This window comes from Triticum urartu, chromosome 3A (assembly GCF_056163025.1).
Source record: "Triticum urartu cultivar PI428250 chromosome 3A, HENAU_Tu73, whole genome shotgun sequence".
NCBI lineage: Eukaryota > Viridiplantae > Streptophyta > Magnoliopsida > Poales > Poaceae > Triticum > Triticum urartu.
In genome coordinates, this window is record NC_141875.1 from 527,314,790 (window position 1) to 527,331,847 (window position 17,058).

At 47.7% G+C, this 17,058-nt stretch overlaps 1 pseudogene; it reads left to right on the plus strand.

Moving 5' to 3' along the window:
• LOC125546936 (uncharacterized) overlaps nucleotides 1-16,856 on the plus strand; it is a 31,182-nt pseudogene extending 14,326 nt beyond the window's left edge.
• Nucleotides 16,857-17,058: the final 202 nt, after the last annotated feature.

Consider the following 17,058-nt stretch of genomic DNA (forward strand, 5'->3'; position numbering starts at 1 on the left):
TTTTTTCTGTAAATACTGCGTATTTGATTCCATCCATAAATCGGGGGGGGGGGGGAAGAGGCGTCTATATTCAGCTACAAAGTTTATTTTGTATACTGCAGGCGGTTCCATTTTTTTCTTAATCGGAGTTCTGGGTATGATATAGCTTCTCTATCCTAGATTTCTATGGTATATGGAATTTATGGTTTCCTTTGGTGCAAATCCAATTATCTAAATTGGAAATATCCCGGAATAAGGGGACACGATCTCTGCTTTAACAAGATGTGCCAAGGTAACCGCCTCGCTAAACGCGCTGAGGTGGGACAGTAAAACGATTCGAATAAAGACTTGGCCGTAGTGTGATGTCACACTACGGAATACGTCAGCAGATTAGATTTGTGTAAATATTATTCTCTCTATGGCAATATGTGGAAACTTATTTTGCAGAGCCGGACACTACCTTTGTGTTCAAAATCTTCTATGAAGTACTTGGAGGAGGAATCCGCCTTGCAATGCCGAAGACAATCTGCACGCCGGACTCGTCGTCATTGAAGCCTGGTTCAGGGGCTACTGAGGGAGTCCTGGATTAGGGGGTGTCCGGATAGCCGGACTATACCTTCGGTCGGACTCCTGGACTATGAAGATACAAGATTGAAGACTTCGTCCCGTGTCCGGAAGGGACTTTCCTTGGCGTGGAGGGCAAGATTGGCGATACGGATATGTAGATCTCCTACCATTGTAACCGACTCTGTGTAACCCTAGCCCTCTCCGGTGTCTATATAAACCGGAGGGTTTTAGTCTGTAGGACGAACAACAATCATACCATAGGCTAGCTTCTAGGGTTTAGCCTCTCTGATCTCATGGTAGATCTACTCTTGTACTACCCATATCATCAATATTAATCAAGCAGGACGTAGGGTTTTACCTCCATCAAGAGGGCCCGAACCTGGGTAAAACATCGTGTCCCCTGCCTCCTGTTACCATCCGGCCTAGACGCACAGTTCGGGCCCACCTACCCGAGATCCGCCGGTTTTGACACCGACACTAGCCTATGATTATGATTGTTGTTGTCCTACGGACTAAACCCTCTGGTTTATATACACACCGGAGGGGGCTAGGGTTACACAGAGTCGGTTACAAGGGAGGAGATTTTACATATCTGAATTGCCAAGCTTGCCTTCCACGCAAAGGAGAGTCCCACCCGGACACGGGACGAAGTCTTCAATCTTGTATCTTCATAATCCAACAGTCCGGCCAAAGGATATAGTCCGGCCGTCCGACGACCCCCTAATCCAGGACTCCCTCAGTAGCCCCTGAACCAGGCTTCAATGACGATGAGTCTGGCGCGCAGATTGTCTTCGGCATTGCAAGGCGGGTTCCTTCTCCGAATACTCCATAGAAGATTTTGAACACAAGGATCGTGTCCGGCTCTGCAAAACAAATTCCACATACCACCATAGAGAGTATATTATTCCACAAATCTAATCTGCTGACAACTTTTCATAACGTGACGTCCTGCCGTGGCCCGGTCATTATTCTCAACCAGCTACTGCACATATTGCGAGGCGGTTTTCTTGGCACGTCTTGTCGAAGCAGAGATCGTGTCCCCCTATCACGGGATTCTCATCAATATGGGTGTGGGTAACCCAGCCGTGCCATCAATCACGGCGCTTGGGGAATAAGCGAGTTTACCAGGCAGGTGGGGAGGCGTATAGTTTCTTCCGCCCTTATAAAGGGACAAGGACTCCTCCTTTTCACCCACGCCTTCTTCTTCCCTGCCCATCCATTCTCGCACACTCGACATCCAGCACCCAAGTTCGCATTTCCTCCGCAAAACCACTCCAAACATGTCCGGGGCGGGAGGCAAGTGGATGGTCTCCTTTGTTATGGAGGAGAACATTACGAAGCTCCGGGAAGCCGGATACCTGGCCGCAGATATCACACACCGGCTCCCAAACACGGGGCAGATCCTCCCTACCCCCGAACCCTACGAAAGGGTTGTATTCCTTACCCATTTCGTCCGCGGGCTGGGATTTCCCCTCCACCCATTTGTTCGCGGGCTCATGTTCTACTATGGGCTGGACTTCCACGATCTGGCCCCCAATTTCATCCTCAACATCTCGGCGTTTATCGTCGTGTGCGAGGCCTTCCTCCGCATCAAGCCCCACTTCGGCCTGTGACTGAAGACCTTCAACGCTAAATCGAAGGTGGTGCTCGGCCAGCAAGTGGAGTGCGGAGGCGCCATGGTGGGAAAATGCCCAACATCACCTGGCTCGGAGGCTCCTATGTGGAGACAGTGAAGGGGTGGCAATCAGGGTGGTTCTACATCACCGAGCCGCATGACACCAACTGGGTGGTGGCCCCCGAATTTCGATCCGGCATCCCCACGCGGCTCACCTCCTAGAAAGAGAAGGGCCTATCCTGGGGTTCATCGGTGGAGCTGACCGGACTCCAGAACTGTGTTAAAAAGATGATAAGCAAGAGAATCAAGCTTGTCAACGTGGTCCAGGTCATGCTCTTCTGCCGGATCCTCCCGTGTCAAAGACGGGCATTCAATATGTGGTAGTTCGACCCGGCTAAGCACCAGACGCTGCGAGAGCTCTTCGATACGACACACCAGGACATCCGGAGGGTGCTGTTCAAGTCTGCCGAGGTACCTCCTCCCCTTACCGAGGATTGCGGACTCAGCGCAAAGCTCCACGCCAATCCGGTAAGCTCCATATATCTCATAAGATGTTTCTTTCCCCAGTATAATCATGTGGGGGATCTAAGCTTCCATGCCATTTAACAGGAATGGGTCGCGACAGCAGAGCGGATCGATTGCCCGGCCCCACTGCCCAAGGATCCAGCAATGACTCTCTTAACGGAGATGCTGGTTCCGGCGCCCTATGAGGCACCGGAGAAGAAGGCCAAGAAGAAGGCCACGGGGACCAGGAAAGGTCTCCGGCGCAAGGTCGTATCGGACTCATTGTCCGATAACACCGATGCGCCCTCCTCCCACGAAAACGAGGAGGAGGAAGAGGAAAGTTCTCCCCCCCCCCCAGCCGAGGGATACAAGAAAAGGAAGGCCGCCCCGTCAGGGGAAGCCGAAGGGTCCAAGAAGGAAGGACTCTCCTTCCGGACTGCTCCACGGCGGCTGCTTTTAGCAACGAGGAGTGGTTACCCAGGGACAAGCCCTTGGCGAAGTCGTAAGTATCCGGATACCATAATAGTTCTTGGTATGTTTCATTTTATTACTTCTTATCATGCCGAACATGATCATGCAGCCGATCTAAAGCCCGTGTCGATGTATCCTCATCGGATGAGTCTTTGGGCCCGTCATAGATGAACAATGATTCACTCCCGACCGCCTCCTCCCCCTGCCCTACAGACGATGTCGAGGTGTTGTCTCAGAGGGTGCTGAACCAAGGGGAGACAGTTCTGGAGGCGCCCCAAGGCGACATTCTGGACACAGGGCGCACGAGGGGCAAGACTCCCATGGGCTCTAATGCCGGGGGTAGCAAGTCTAAGGGGGACAAGCCGTTTGTGCCGATGGCCTCTGTCCATCCAGGGGCATCGGACAATTTGCTGGAAGCGCTTCACAGCGCTTCCATTGACGAAGAGCACCGCACTATCATGAGTGCGGTGGTCAAGAAGGTTCAGTCCGCCAAAAGCGGACTGACCGAAGCCTGTGCCAGCCTCCTAACAGGCTTCGAGGTAAGTAATCAAATTGTGAGGAAAATGTTACAGCATAGACAGTAGCCCCTGATGCTCTGTTTGGTGTTCGGAAGAAAGGACGAACAAAGGATCGAATAAAAATCACAGGTGTCTAATCAGAATATGCATATGTGAATAAGCAGGCTTCACTGCTGTCTGCTGCCGCTCACACGGCGGAGGTCTCCGCACTAAAGCGGGACCTTGAGCGGTCTGAGGAAGAGCTCGGCCTTACCAAGAGGCAGCTCGAAGAAAACAAAGGTAAGTGATACCTCGTATGTTTATTGATAGAGAAAAAGGAAACTAGTTGTTAGATCACATGATCGTCATGAATTTTTCTAGGGGCCACGACCGAAGTGGCGACCCTGAAGAAGGCGTTGTCCGAGGCCGAAGGCAAAGCGGCCAAGGAGCGCGCCGAGCGCGAGAAGCAAGAGGCCCGAGTCGTCGAGGTTCAGCAAGAGCTCCAGGAGTTTGTCAAGAAGTACGAGTCCTTGGAGCGTGACTCTAGGATGCAAGAGTCCGAACTTGCGAAGGCCCTCGAGAACGCACAAAATGCCAAGTCTGAAGCCCAAAAGGCCCTCCTGGAAATTGAGGTGGTCAGGAAGATAGTGGCGGGTAAGGCATTCTTTATGCAAATCAAGCATGTGAAGGAAACTTTCCTTTTACTTACCCAAATTCGGAGCTCTCCAGGAGCATTCGCAGATCTACCCAGCAGTGTGTCGGATGCCGCGGAGTTCTACTGGGCCGAGGGAGGGGGCCGAAAAGTATTATGACAGCGTCCTAAAGGGTGCTCGCCTTGTGGCAGAGGAATGTGCTAAGGATGTAATATTTTAATGAATGTACTCATGTGATCCTGTAATGTGAAACGAGTTCATGCGCGCTATGTAACGCTTGTTAATTTAAAATATTACCTTCTGTGCGGCCGTTTATAAAATTTGAGAGTTGGCCAGTCGTCGGCTTCTGACCCCATGTAACTAGTACTGAGGTGTTCGGGATAAACCTGATCACTCTTTATCCCAGTTTTGGGTCCTTCGAAGGAGGTGTTCAGCACAACGAACCAGGCAATCGGACTATAAAGCTTTATCACTCTCACTTAGCCATAGAAGTCTACAATTTTAAATTTTGGCGAAGCCCCTAGTATTCGGAAGGCCAAACTTGGGGCGCTATGTACGCCTAAATCGGACAAGGCCGACTCCTCGCCCAAAGCGGAAAAAATCTTTAAGGATTTGAGACCTCTCGAACAGCGACCAGCTCTCGCCGCATCATGACAGTCAGTTTTCGGCTTTCTCTACTGAGGTGCTCGTCCGGAAGAACCGGGACACAATCGCAGTAGTTCTCCCAGTGCTACCTTAGCCGATATAGCGGAACGTAAGATACCAAAACATGGGAGCTGGGCAAACCCAACTATTGACCCAAGACATGATTCGGAGCTGATGCATATAATGCTATAAGTTCGGGGTGCCTCACTGTCAAAAGTGTTCGGACTTTTCATGGCGTGTTATGTGATACATCTCCGTCGTATCTATAATTTTTGATTGTTCCATGCCAATATTATTCAACTTTCATGTACTTTTTGGCAACTTTTTATATTATTTTTGGGACTAACATATTGATCCAGTGCCCAGTGTCAGTTCCTGTCTGTTGCATGTTTTTGGTTTCGCAGAATATCCATATCAAACGGAGTCCAAACGGGATAAAAACGTACGGAGCTTATTTTTGGAAAATATGGAAAATTCGGAAGGAAAATCAACGCGAACCAGTGCCCGAGGTGGTCACGAGGCAGGGGGGGCGCCCCCCCTAGGGCGCGCCCCCTACCCTCATGAGCCCACCATAAGGCGGTTGATGCTGTTCTTTTGCCGCAAGAAAGCTAGTATTCGGAAAAAAATCACGGCAAAGGTTTCAGGCCAATCGGAGTTACGGATCTCCATATATATACGAAACGGTGAAACAGAGCCAGAAGAGAACGCAGAACCAGAGAGAAACAGAGAGATAGATCCAATCTCGGAGGGGCTCTCACCCCTCCCATGCCATGGAGGCCAAGGACCAGAGGGTAAACCCTTCTCCCATCTAGGGAGGGGGTCAAGGAAGAAGAGGAAGAAGGGGGCCCCTATCCCCTCTCCTCCGGTGGTGCCGGAACGCCGCCGTGGCCATCATCATCATCACCGCGATCTTCACCAACACCTCCGCCATCTTCACCAACATCTCCATCACCTTCCCCCTCTATCTACAGCGGTCCACTCTCCCGCAACCCGCTGTACCCTCTACTTGAACATGGTGCTTTATGCTTCATATTATTATCCAATGATGTGTTGCCATCCTATGATGTCTGAGTAGATTTTCGTTGCCCTATCGGTGGTTGATGAATTGCTATGATTTATTTAATTTGCTTGTGGTTATGTTGCTGTCCTTTGGTGCCCATCATATGAGCGCGCGCGTGGATCACACCATAGGGTTAGTTGTATGTTGATAGGACTATGTATTGGAGGGCAAGAGTGACAGAAGCTTCAACCTAGCATAGAAATTGATGCAAACGGGATTGAAGGGGGACCAATATATCTTAATGCTATGGTTGGGTTTTACCTTAATGAACATTAGTAGTTGCGGATACTTGCTAATAGTTCCAATCATAAGTGCATAGAATTCCAAATAAGGGATGACATGCTAGCAGTGGCCTCTCCCACATAATACTTGCTATCGGTCTAGTAAGGTAGTCAATTGCTTAGGGACAATTTCGCAACTCCTACCACCACTTTTCCACAATCGCTATATTTACTTTATTGCTTCTTTACCTTAACAGCCCCTAGTTTTATTTTCGTACTCTTTATTATCTTGCAAACCTATCCAACAACACCTACAAAGTACTTCTAGTTTCATACTCGTTCTAAGTAAAGCGAACATCAAGCGTGCGTAGAGTTGTATCGGTGGTCGATAGAACTTGAGGGAATATTTGTTCTACCTTTAGCTCCTTGTTGGGTTTGACACTCTTACTTATCGAAAATTGTTGCGATCCCCTATACTTGTGGGTTATCATTATGGGGAACACTGAAGCCCCTGGCGCACTGGTCATATCAGAACGTATGGGTGCGATATGTCGTAAATAAGTAGACAGGGAAAAAAAGATAAAGGAATGCAATAATGAGATGATGCTGTATATTATTATTTAAATGATACGTCAAAGTGTATGCATACATGTATTGCAATAAGTAAAAAATAGGACTATTTGACATGTCCTATCCAAGGTCAAGCTGCGTGTGGGTATGCAAAACAGGTATATCGATCGTTATCAGAGACCACTTGAGGATTCCCTTGTACGTCAAAGCTTCTTGCTTGCTTAGTGTTTCCTTCCCGTGACGGGTCCGATAATCTGACTATCGGAGAGGGACTTCAGAGAATAGGGGCCTAAAAGGAAGAAAATGTAAAAGGTATATGGGTCCTGAAGCAGTTGAGCCGCATTGTGGGCCGCGCCATGGTCGTGCCTCCACCTATGCCCATGGTATCTTGAGTGCGTAATTATGTACGCGTGGCGCAAATTTCGCCGCTTGACTGGGACTAGGACGGAGGCCGAATTGCTAGGCGAGCTCTAAACGTGCCTGGCGATCCTCTTGCAGGGTACTCCGGACTAGCTTGAAGGTGTCCGGGGTCTTTTTCGCTGAATTGGTGGTTTGCCTCGTAAGGCTGCTTTGCGCTTCTGCTGCGAGGGCCGCAGTGTGCTCCTCTGTGCGGAGCGAGCTTTCTGTGTTTCCATTAACTGTTATAACCCCGCGAGGTCCTGACATTTTGAGCTTGAGGTATGCATAATGCGGTACCGCATTGAATCTAGCAAATGCGGTTCGTCCGAGCAGTGCATGATAGCCACTTCAGAAGGGGACAATATCGAAGATTAGATCCTCGCTTTGGAAGTTGTCTGAAGATCCGAAGACCACTTCCAGTGTGATTGAGCTCGTGCAACAGGCCTCTACACCTAGGATGACACCTTTAACGGTGGTTTTGGTGGGTTTGATCCTTGAAGGGTCTATACCCATTTTACGCACTGTATCCTGATAGAGCAGGTTCAGGCTGCTGCCACCGTCCATAAGGACTCAAGTGACGTGAAATCTGTCAATGATGGGGTCAAGGACCAATGCGGCAGAACCGCCATGACGGATACTGGTGGGGTGGTCCCTGCGATCGAAGGTGATCGGACAAGAAGACCATGGGTTGAACTTTGGGGCGACTGGCTCCATCGCATAGACGTCCCTCAGTGCACGCTTCCATTCCCGCTTGGGAATATGGGTTGCGTATATCATGTTTACCGTTTTCACTTGGGGAGGAAATTTCTTTTGTCCTCCTGTGTTCGGCGGCCGGGGATCCTCCTCATCGTCGCTATGCAACCCCTTTTCCTTGTTTTCGACATTCAACTTGCCGGCCTGTTTGAACACCCAGCATTCTCTGTTGGTGTGGTTGGCTGGTTTATCGGGGGTGCCGTGAATTTGACGGGCCCGGATTGCTTCTTTTGAACGGCTTTTTCCGCTGATCGGATTTAGAGCCACTGAATCCGGCATTAACTGTTGTGTCTTCGGCGTTGTCGCCGTTGTTACGGCGTTTGTGTCTGTTGCGACGTGGCCTGCCATTGCTATCTTTGGCATCTGAATTGCCAGGGTTTCTTGATGTGTTGTTGCTGCGAGCCAGCCAGCTATCCTCGCCCGCACAAAAGTGGGTCATGAGTGTCGTGAGGGCTGCCATGGACTTTGCCTTTTCTTGGCCGAGGTGTCGGGCGAGCCACTCGTCGCGGATGTTATGCTTAAATGCCGCTAAGGCCTCGGCATCCGGACAGCCGACGATTTGGTTCTTTTTCATTAGGAATCGAGTCCAGAATTTCCTGGCTGATTCCCTTGGCTGTTGGGTTACGTGACTCAAGTCATCGGCATCCGGTGGTCGCACATAAGTGCCCTGGAAGTTGTCAAGGAATGCGTCCTCCAAATTCTCCCAACTGCCAATGGAGTTTGCCGGCAGGCTATTGAGCCAATATCGAGCAGGTCCTTTGAGTTTTAATGGGAGGTACTTCATGGCATGTAGATCATCACCGCGGGCCATGTGGATATGGAGGAGGAAATCTTCGATCCATACCACGGGGTCTGTTGTGCCATCATATGATTCAATATTCACGGGTTTAAAACCTTCTGGGAATTCGTGATCCATTACTTCATTAGTGAAGCATAGGGGGTGTGTGGCGCCTCTGTGCCAGGCTATATCACGGCGCATTTCATACGAGTCTTGTCTGCTATATTCAGCCTGGTTGGACTTTTAGTATATCCAGCATGACGGTCGTCGTCACGCGTTGGGGCGCGCCCCCGTGATCTGTAGATCGATCTTGTATGTTCTGCTTTGTTTTCCAATACATTTCGCAGGTCCTGCGTGTTGCCCCGGGCCTTGGTGTTTTTGTTTGACTGGCGACGGGGTGCGGGCTGGACTTCGGGCTGATATGCCGCTTTGTCTCGGCCACGAGGTGGTCGGTCAATCGCATCACATGCTGGTAGTGTAGGCTTTAATGCTTCCTCCTTGAATTGGGGTAGCAACCTGCGCTTTGGGTAACTTTTGGTTGGGCGCTCGAGTTCGTATTCCTCGGCTGCCAGCACCTCGTTCCATCTATCTGCTAGCAGATCTTGATCAGCTTGAAGCTGTTGTTGCTTTTTCTTCAGGCTTTTTGTTGTGGCTATAAGCCGGCGCTTGAAGCGCTCCTCCTCTATGGGATCCTCAGGCACGATAAATTCTCCGTCGCCGAGGCTCACCTCGTCTTCGGAGAGGGGCATGTAATTGTCATCCTCTGATTCTCCGTCTGCCGCCTGTTCCTTAGGGCTAGATTGCCCATCCTTCCGCTCGAAGCCTAGCTAGAGGGGATTGTCTTCGTCTTCGGCACTGTCTGCAGCATTATTGTTTCTTCTGCCGGTATCGCTGCTTTTGCTATGGTCGGGCTTAGAGCGGCGCCGATGACGCCAGTGCTTAGATTGCTTCTCGAGGGGATTATTTTCCGTTGCCTTATTGCCATCGCTTTCTTTGGGGGTGTCCACCATGTATATATCATATGATGAGGTGGCTGTCTAGCGCCCTATGGGCGGTGGTTCCTGTTCTTCTCCTGCATCGTCGTCCATACCATCGATGTCTTCGGAGCCGAAATCAAGCATGTCGGTTAAGTCATCGATAGTGGCTATTAAGTGGGTGGTGGGTGGGGAATGAATTTCTTCATCGTCCGATTCCCACTAAAGCCAAACATAGTTCAGCCAAGGGTCTCTTGACAAGGAGAGAGACCTCAATGAATTTAGCACGTCGCCCAAGGGCGAGTGCTGAATGATATCCGCGAAGGTAAACTCCATGATCGATGCCCAATCAGATTCGTAGGCACGGACGCAGGCGGTTCGGAGCCTATGCCGGGGACGAATCCAAGGGTCTGGCAACACAGGTCTCATAGGAGGTGAGTTCAGTATTCGGCTCTATCGCCGCTGGGTGTGCGGCCTCCGTGGCGGGATCCATCCACCCATCCTCGGATGACATGATCTGCTCCGGATTGAGGGCCGGAGTTTCCACGGGTGTGATCTCCCGAACACCATCCAGCGGCAGAGCTAAGTCATGCTCGTCGTGACTGTGCGGCTCACCTGACATGGGCTCGAATTCGTCAAAGATCAAGTCTCTGTGGATGTCGGTACTATAGTTCAAGCTTCCAAACCTGACCTGATGGCCAGGGGCGTAGCTCTCGATCTGCTCCAGATAGCCAAGCGAGTTGGCCCGTAGTACGAAGCTACCGAATATGAAGATCTATCCGGGGAGAAAAACCTCACCCTGGATCGCATCGTTGCCGATGATCGAAGGACCATCAAACCTTATGGTGACGACACAGTGGAACTCTCAATGAAAGCACCAATGTCGGTGTCAAATCCGGCGGATCTCGGGTAGGGGGTCCCAAACTGTGCATCTAAGGCGGATGCTAACAGGAGGCGGGGGACACAATGTTTACCCAGGTTTGGGCCCTCTCGATGGAGGTAATACCCTACATCCTGCTTGATTGATCTTGATGATATGAGTATTACAAGAGTTGATCTACCACGAGATCGTAGAGGCTAAACCCTAGAGGCTAGCCTATGATTATGATTGTTGTTATCCTACGGACTAAACCCTCCGGTTTATATAGACACCAGAGGGGGCTAGGGTTACACAGAGTCGGTTACAAGGGAGGAGATTTTACATATCCGAATTGCCAAGCTTGCCTTCCACGCAAAGGAGAGTCCCACCCGGACACGGGATGAAGTCTTCAATCTTGTATCTTCATAATCCAACAGTCTGGCCAAAGGATATAGTCCGGCCGTCCGAGGACCCCCTAATCCAGGACTCCCTCACTCATGTCCAAGATCTTCCTATACATGTCATAGCATGAGTATGCGTCCTTGCCCGTGTAGGTTATGTAGGCTAGATTCAGAGGTACCTCCCACGTGTTCAGGTCCTTGGTATCATTGTCTTCTTTCATGTTGGCGTAGCAGGGGTCGATGATGGTCTCGGCGAGGTCAACCACAGAGTCCTTCTCCTGCCCATTTTCGATGATCTTGTATTGCTTCTGGATGTCGACAAGCTTGTGATAACCCACAAGTATAGGGGATCACAACAGTTTTCGAGGATAGAGTATTCAACCCAAATTTATTGATTCGACACAAGGGGAGCCAAAGAATATTCTCAAGCATGAGCAGCTGAGTTGTCAATTCAACCACACATGGAAACTTAATATCTGCAGCAAAGTATTTAGTATCAAAGTAATATGATAGTAGCGGTAATGGGAGCAAAAGTAATAGTTTTGGGGTTATAGTTATTATAACAGTGGCAACGGGAAAGTAACTAAGCAAAGAACAATATGTGAAAAGCTCGTAAGCAATGGACCAGTGATGGATAATTATGTCGGATGCGATTCCTCATGCAATAGTTATAACATAGGGTGACACAGAACTAGCTCCAGTTCATCAATGTAATGTAGGCATGTATTCCGAATATAGTCATACGTGCTTATGGAAAAGAACTTGCATGGCATCTATTGTCCTACCCTCCCGTGGCAGCGGGGTCCTATTGGAAACTAAGGGATATTAAGGCCTCCTTTTAATAGAGTACCAGACCAAAGCATTAACACTTAGTGAATACATGAACTCCTCAAACTACGGTCATCACCGGTAAGTATCCCGATTATTGTCACTTCGGGGTTAGTCATAAAATCCTACATAAAACTTGTAGATCACTGAATATGATATGTTTGATTCCTTGCAATAGTTTTGTGATATAAAGATGGTGATATTAGAGTCATGCTAGTGGGTAGTTGTGGATTGTAGAAATACTTGTGTTGAGGTTTGTGATTCCCGTAGCATGCACGTATGGTGAACCGTTATGTGATGAAGTCAGAGCATGATTTATGTATTGATTGTCTTCCTTATGAGTGGCGGTCGGGGACGAGCGATGGTCTTTTCCTACCAATGTATCCCCCTAGGAGCATGCGCGTAGTACTTTGTTTCGATGACTAATAGATTTTTGCAATAAGTATGTGAGTTCTTTATGACTAATGTTGAGTTCATGGATTATACGCACTCTCACCCTTCCACCATTGCTAGCCTCTCTAGTACTGCACAACTTTCGCTGGTACCATAGACCCACCATATACCTTCCTCAAAACAGCCACCATACCTACCTATCATGGCATTTCCATAGCCATTCCAATATATATTGCCATGCAACCTCCATCATCGTCATATTCATGGCTTGAGCATTCATTGTCATATTGTTTTGAATGATCGTAAGATAGCTAGCATGATGTTTTCATGGCTTATCCATTTTTTGATATCATTGCTACACTAGATCATTGCACATCCAGGTACACTGCCGGAAGCATTCATATAGAGTCATATCTTTGTTCTAGATATCGAGTTGTAATATTGAGTTGTAAGTAAATAAAAGTGTGATGATCATCATTATTAGAGCACTGTCCCAGTGAGGAAAGGATGATGGAGACCATGATTCCCCCACAAGTCTGGATGAGACTCCGGACTTTACAAAAAAATAAAAGAGGCCAAAGAAGCCCAAATAAAAAAAGATGCCAAAGAAGCCCACCAAAAAAAATAAAAAAACAAAAAAAACAAAAAAAATGAGAGAAAAAGAGAGAAGGGGCAATGTTACTATGCTTTTACCACACTTGTGCTTCAAAGTGGCACCATGTTCTTCATATAGAGAGTCTCTTGAGTTATCACTTTCATATACTAGTGGGAATTTTCATTATAGAACTTGGCTTGTATATTCCGATGATGGGCTTCCTCAAATGCCCGAGGTCTTCATGAGCAAGCAAGTTGGATGCACACCCACTTAGTTTTCAGGCTGAGCTTCATGCACTTATAGCTCTAGTGCATCTGTTGCATGGCAATCCCTACTCACTCACATTGATATTTATTGGTGGGCATCTCCATAGCTCGTTGATACGCCTAGTTGATGTGAGACTATCTTCTCCTTTTTGTCTCCTCCACCATCATATTCTATTCCACCTATAGTGCTATGTCCATGGCTCACGCTCATGTATTGCGTGAAAGTTGAAAAGGTTTGAGAACGTCAAAAGTATGAAACAATTGCTTGGCTTGTCATTGGGGTTGTGCATGATTTGAATATTTTCTGTGGTGAAGATGGAGCATAGCCAGACTATATGATTTTGTAGGGATAACTTTCTTTGGCCATGTTATTTTGAAAATACATGATTGCTTTATTAGTAGGCTTGAAGTATTATTGTTTTATGTCAAAAGATAGATTATTGCTTTGACTCACTCGTGTCTTAATATTCATGCCATGATTAGACATATGATCAAGATTATGCTAGGTAGCATTCCACATCAAAAATTATCTTTTTTATCATTTACCTACTCGAGGACGAGCAGGAATTAAGCTTGGGGATGCTGATACGTCTCCGTTGTATCTATAACTTTTGATTGTTTCATGCCAATATTATTCAACTTTCATATACTTTTTGGCAACTTTTTATATTATTTTTGGGACTAACATATTGATCCAGTGCCCAGTGCCAGTTCCTGTCTGTTGCATGTTTTTGGTTTCACAGAATATCCATATCAAACGGAGTCCAAACGGGATAAAAACGGACGGAGCTTATTTTTGGAAAATATGGAAAATTCGGAAGGAAAATCAACGCGAACCAGTGCCCGAGGTGGTCACGAGGCAGGGGGTGCCCCCCTAGGGCGTGCCCCTTACCCTCGTGTGCCACTACTAGGGAAAACCTTATACACAGAAGTTTATCAGTAGTGCAGTTTAAAAATGGGCGCTACTGCTAATTAGTAGTAGCGAGGGGTATAAAAACCGTGCTACTACTAAGTTGATAGTAGTAGCGAGGGGTATAAACCCGCGCTGCTACTAAATGGTCTCCAACAATGCCCCCGGGATAGGCCATAGTAGTAGCGAGGGGTATAAAACGGGCGCTACTACTAAGTAAGTAGTAATAGCGCAGGTAAGACCCCCACTCTACTACTAAGCGTGTCCACCCCGGTCCGATCCACACTCCCACCCCACCACCACCTCCCACCCCACCAACCGTCCCACACCACCCACCCCCCGTCTGTCTCAAAAAAAACGTAGCCTGATCCAGATCCCCAACCTCCTCTCCTGTCCCAACCCACTCGCCGCCGGCCTCCCTTCCACCTCCTCTCCTCCGTCCGTCCGCCCCCATGCCCCCCGCCGCGTGCGCCACACCGGCGGCCGCGCGCCTGCCGCTCCTCGTCTCGCGCCGCTGCCTGCCCCCGCCCCGGTGCTGGCAACGAAGCCGTCCCCGCCCACCAGGTCTGGGATCCCGCCGCGGTACGACCTCGACGCCAAGTGGGACGCCTGCCTCGACCTCTCCATCCGCCGCGTCGCCTACTCCTCCCTCGCCGGCGCCTTCGGAGGCCTCATCCTCTTCCGTAAGCCCCCAACCCCCTCCGCCTCACCTCTCCATTCCCCTCGCTGCATCACAAGATCTGTTCGCCGCGCCTCCGTGGGTATCTCATGATCTAGGGTTGCGCGAAAATAATGCTCGTGTTCCATCTCGATTGGCCTAATCTGATGAGGGATTCCCTAGCTGCATAGGTAGGGCGCGCTCCTCCAGGCAAAAACATTTGGGAACGTTACTAATGCGCATGCCCTGCTTTAGGGTGCTGTAGATTGATTGTTTCCTGCGTGATTGGAGCCCCAAATTTGCGTCGAGTGCTCTGAGATTCCGATGATTGTAAGCAAAAAATCGCTTACGTTTTATTTCCTGTATGTTTGTATTCTGCAGAGGCCAGAGTCTCATTTCAATTGATTCGTCAGCCAGTGTATGAATAGCAGGACGTGCTTGAATTGGGCTAGGCTATGTGATGGCTTTGACTGTTAGCCAGGGAAACTTTTGTTTGTGATTTTATTGGTGTGAACAATGCTTTCCTGGTGTTAGTCATGCTCTCGGAATGGTTATGGTGAATTATGGTTTTGAAAATAATTCAGTCTTACCATCATTTCCTCGTGTCTGGTATTTTTTAGAGAAAGAACAACGCTTTGTCTGATTGGGATTGTGGTATTCAAGAAAAATGCATGAATAATTGCTAGGCAAACTGCTTACACCATATAGGCTACAGTATGTGGAGTCCTAAGTCAGTTTCATTCTCAAACTTTAGGGGCTTGTCCATTGATGTCTATGTGATGCTTGTTATCAGCTAATCTCAAACTGTTTCCCTGTATCCTATTCTGTTGAATAACTTGGAGTCCTTTTATTTGTATCTAGAATGAGTTTGATTTCACAAGTTCTATAAAGTAAGCAATGCAACTTGTTACTGTGTATCTGATGTTGGTAAGGGAACTATTAAAAAAGTTATTTGGCTATGTGAATTGTCTGTTTTCCACCCGATAATCCATAATTATTAGTTTGCCTAGCAATTATTCATGCATTTTTCTTGAATGTTCTCAAATTTTATAATCTTATTTACTTGTTAATTATTCAGAGTTGGCATATGCCGAAAGAAACACTTTGAGAAGAACTCAAATTTACACTTCGTGAAGTAACTGTCACTAAATCTATGGTCTAATGCATGTTTGTGACTTGTGTTATTTTATACAGGTAGCCCAACAACCCGCTGGGCATCAGTTGCACTTGGAGCTGGTGTGGTGATAGGGGCTGCGTTCACCAAACTGGTCGGCCCCTGAATGCTCATACATATTCAATGGTTCTCCTCCAAAGTGGGGAAAGGTAAGCATTTCTCTTCTCCCCCTTACCCTCTGTTCGTCTCCTTCCTCCGATTGCTTGCTACACCACAGCAAGTAATATTTTTTTAGAGAGGAGAAGAGGAGAGGTCTTGCAATCCAACTTACCTGTATTCTTGAACAAATGAAGCACAATACTTTGCAACACCTCAAGTTTCAAACTGAATAAATTACGTTGGCCACCTGTATTTACAAAATTTACCTTGTATATGCATTGTGCTTGTCTTTCGTTAGTTAGAAACTCAACTCGACTCATGCTGGTGGCAAGATTTGAAATCACTCTAGTGCAGTTTGCATCTTTGTAACTGAACATGTTATAACATCAATATTAACAGTAAAAACTGGACTTCGTATGTGTAGTATAAGCAAGTTCAAGTGATTTTGCGAATCTGCTTTCCTTTGGTTATGCCTAAGATTTCACAATCATTTTGTATTTAGTTTAGAAACTGAAAAATGAAGAGAGTTGCCTTTCCTTTTGTTATACATGCAGCCATGTGCTTGACGCCACCTGATGCGTGCGTTTTGTGCTCCTATCTGCTTGTCAAGCAGAAATCTACTGCTGTGATAGGAGGACGACGAGGCGAGTGGCTGCTCCGACCCTGCTACTGCCCACACGATAGAAGGTCCTCTCTCTCCCTCTCTATCTCTCTCTCTCATTTTGTATTCCTCTCTCCGATGAGAGTTTGGTGCAACCTACCTCATAGTTGTACCCTTGGTAGAGTGATTTGTTTGACATGTTGTTGATCTGAAGTAAAACCACTTAATCATCCTCTTCCTTTTTTTTAAAACAAACCAGTCTTGTCATTGTTTCCCCGTGTATGGTAATTTGAAGAAAGAAAAATGCTATTCCTATCTAGGATTGTGGTCTATTGGGGACTTGAACACTGCTCTGTTCTTCAAAATTGCAGCGTGTTTGCTCCTAGTGCTAAATCATATTTTGTCCTAGATCATTATCCACCTAGGCCGTTGATCTGCATAATGCAGACTTTCATTGTAATATGTAAGATGCGTATGATATGTTTCGAATATGATCGATGGTAAACTTAGTGACTTACTGATTCCTGAGTTCTATCTTGATGCTTTTTGTTCCAAGTGTTAAGCAGGAATTGATAGGGCTGTCATATG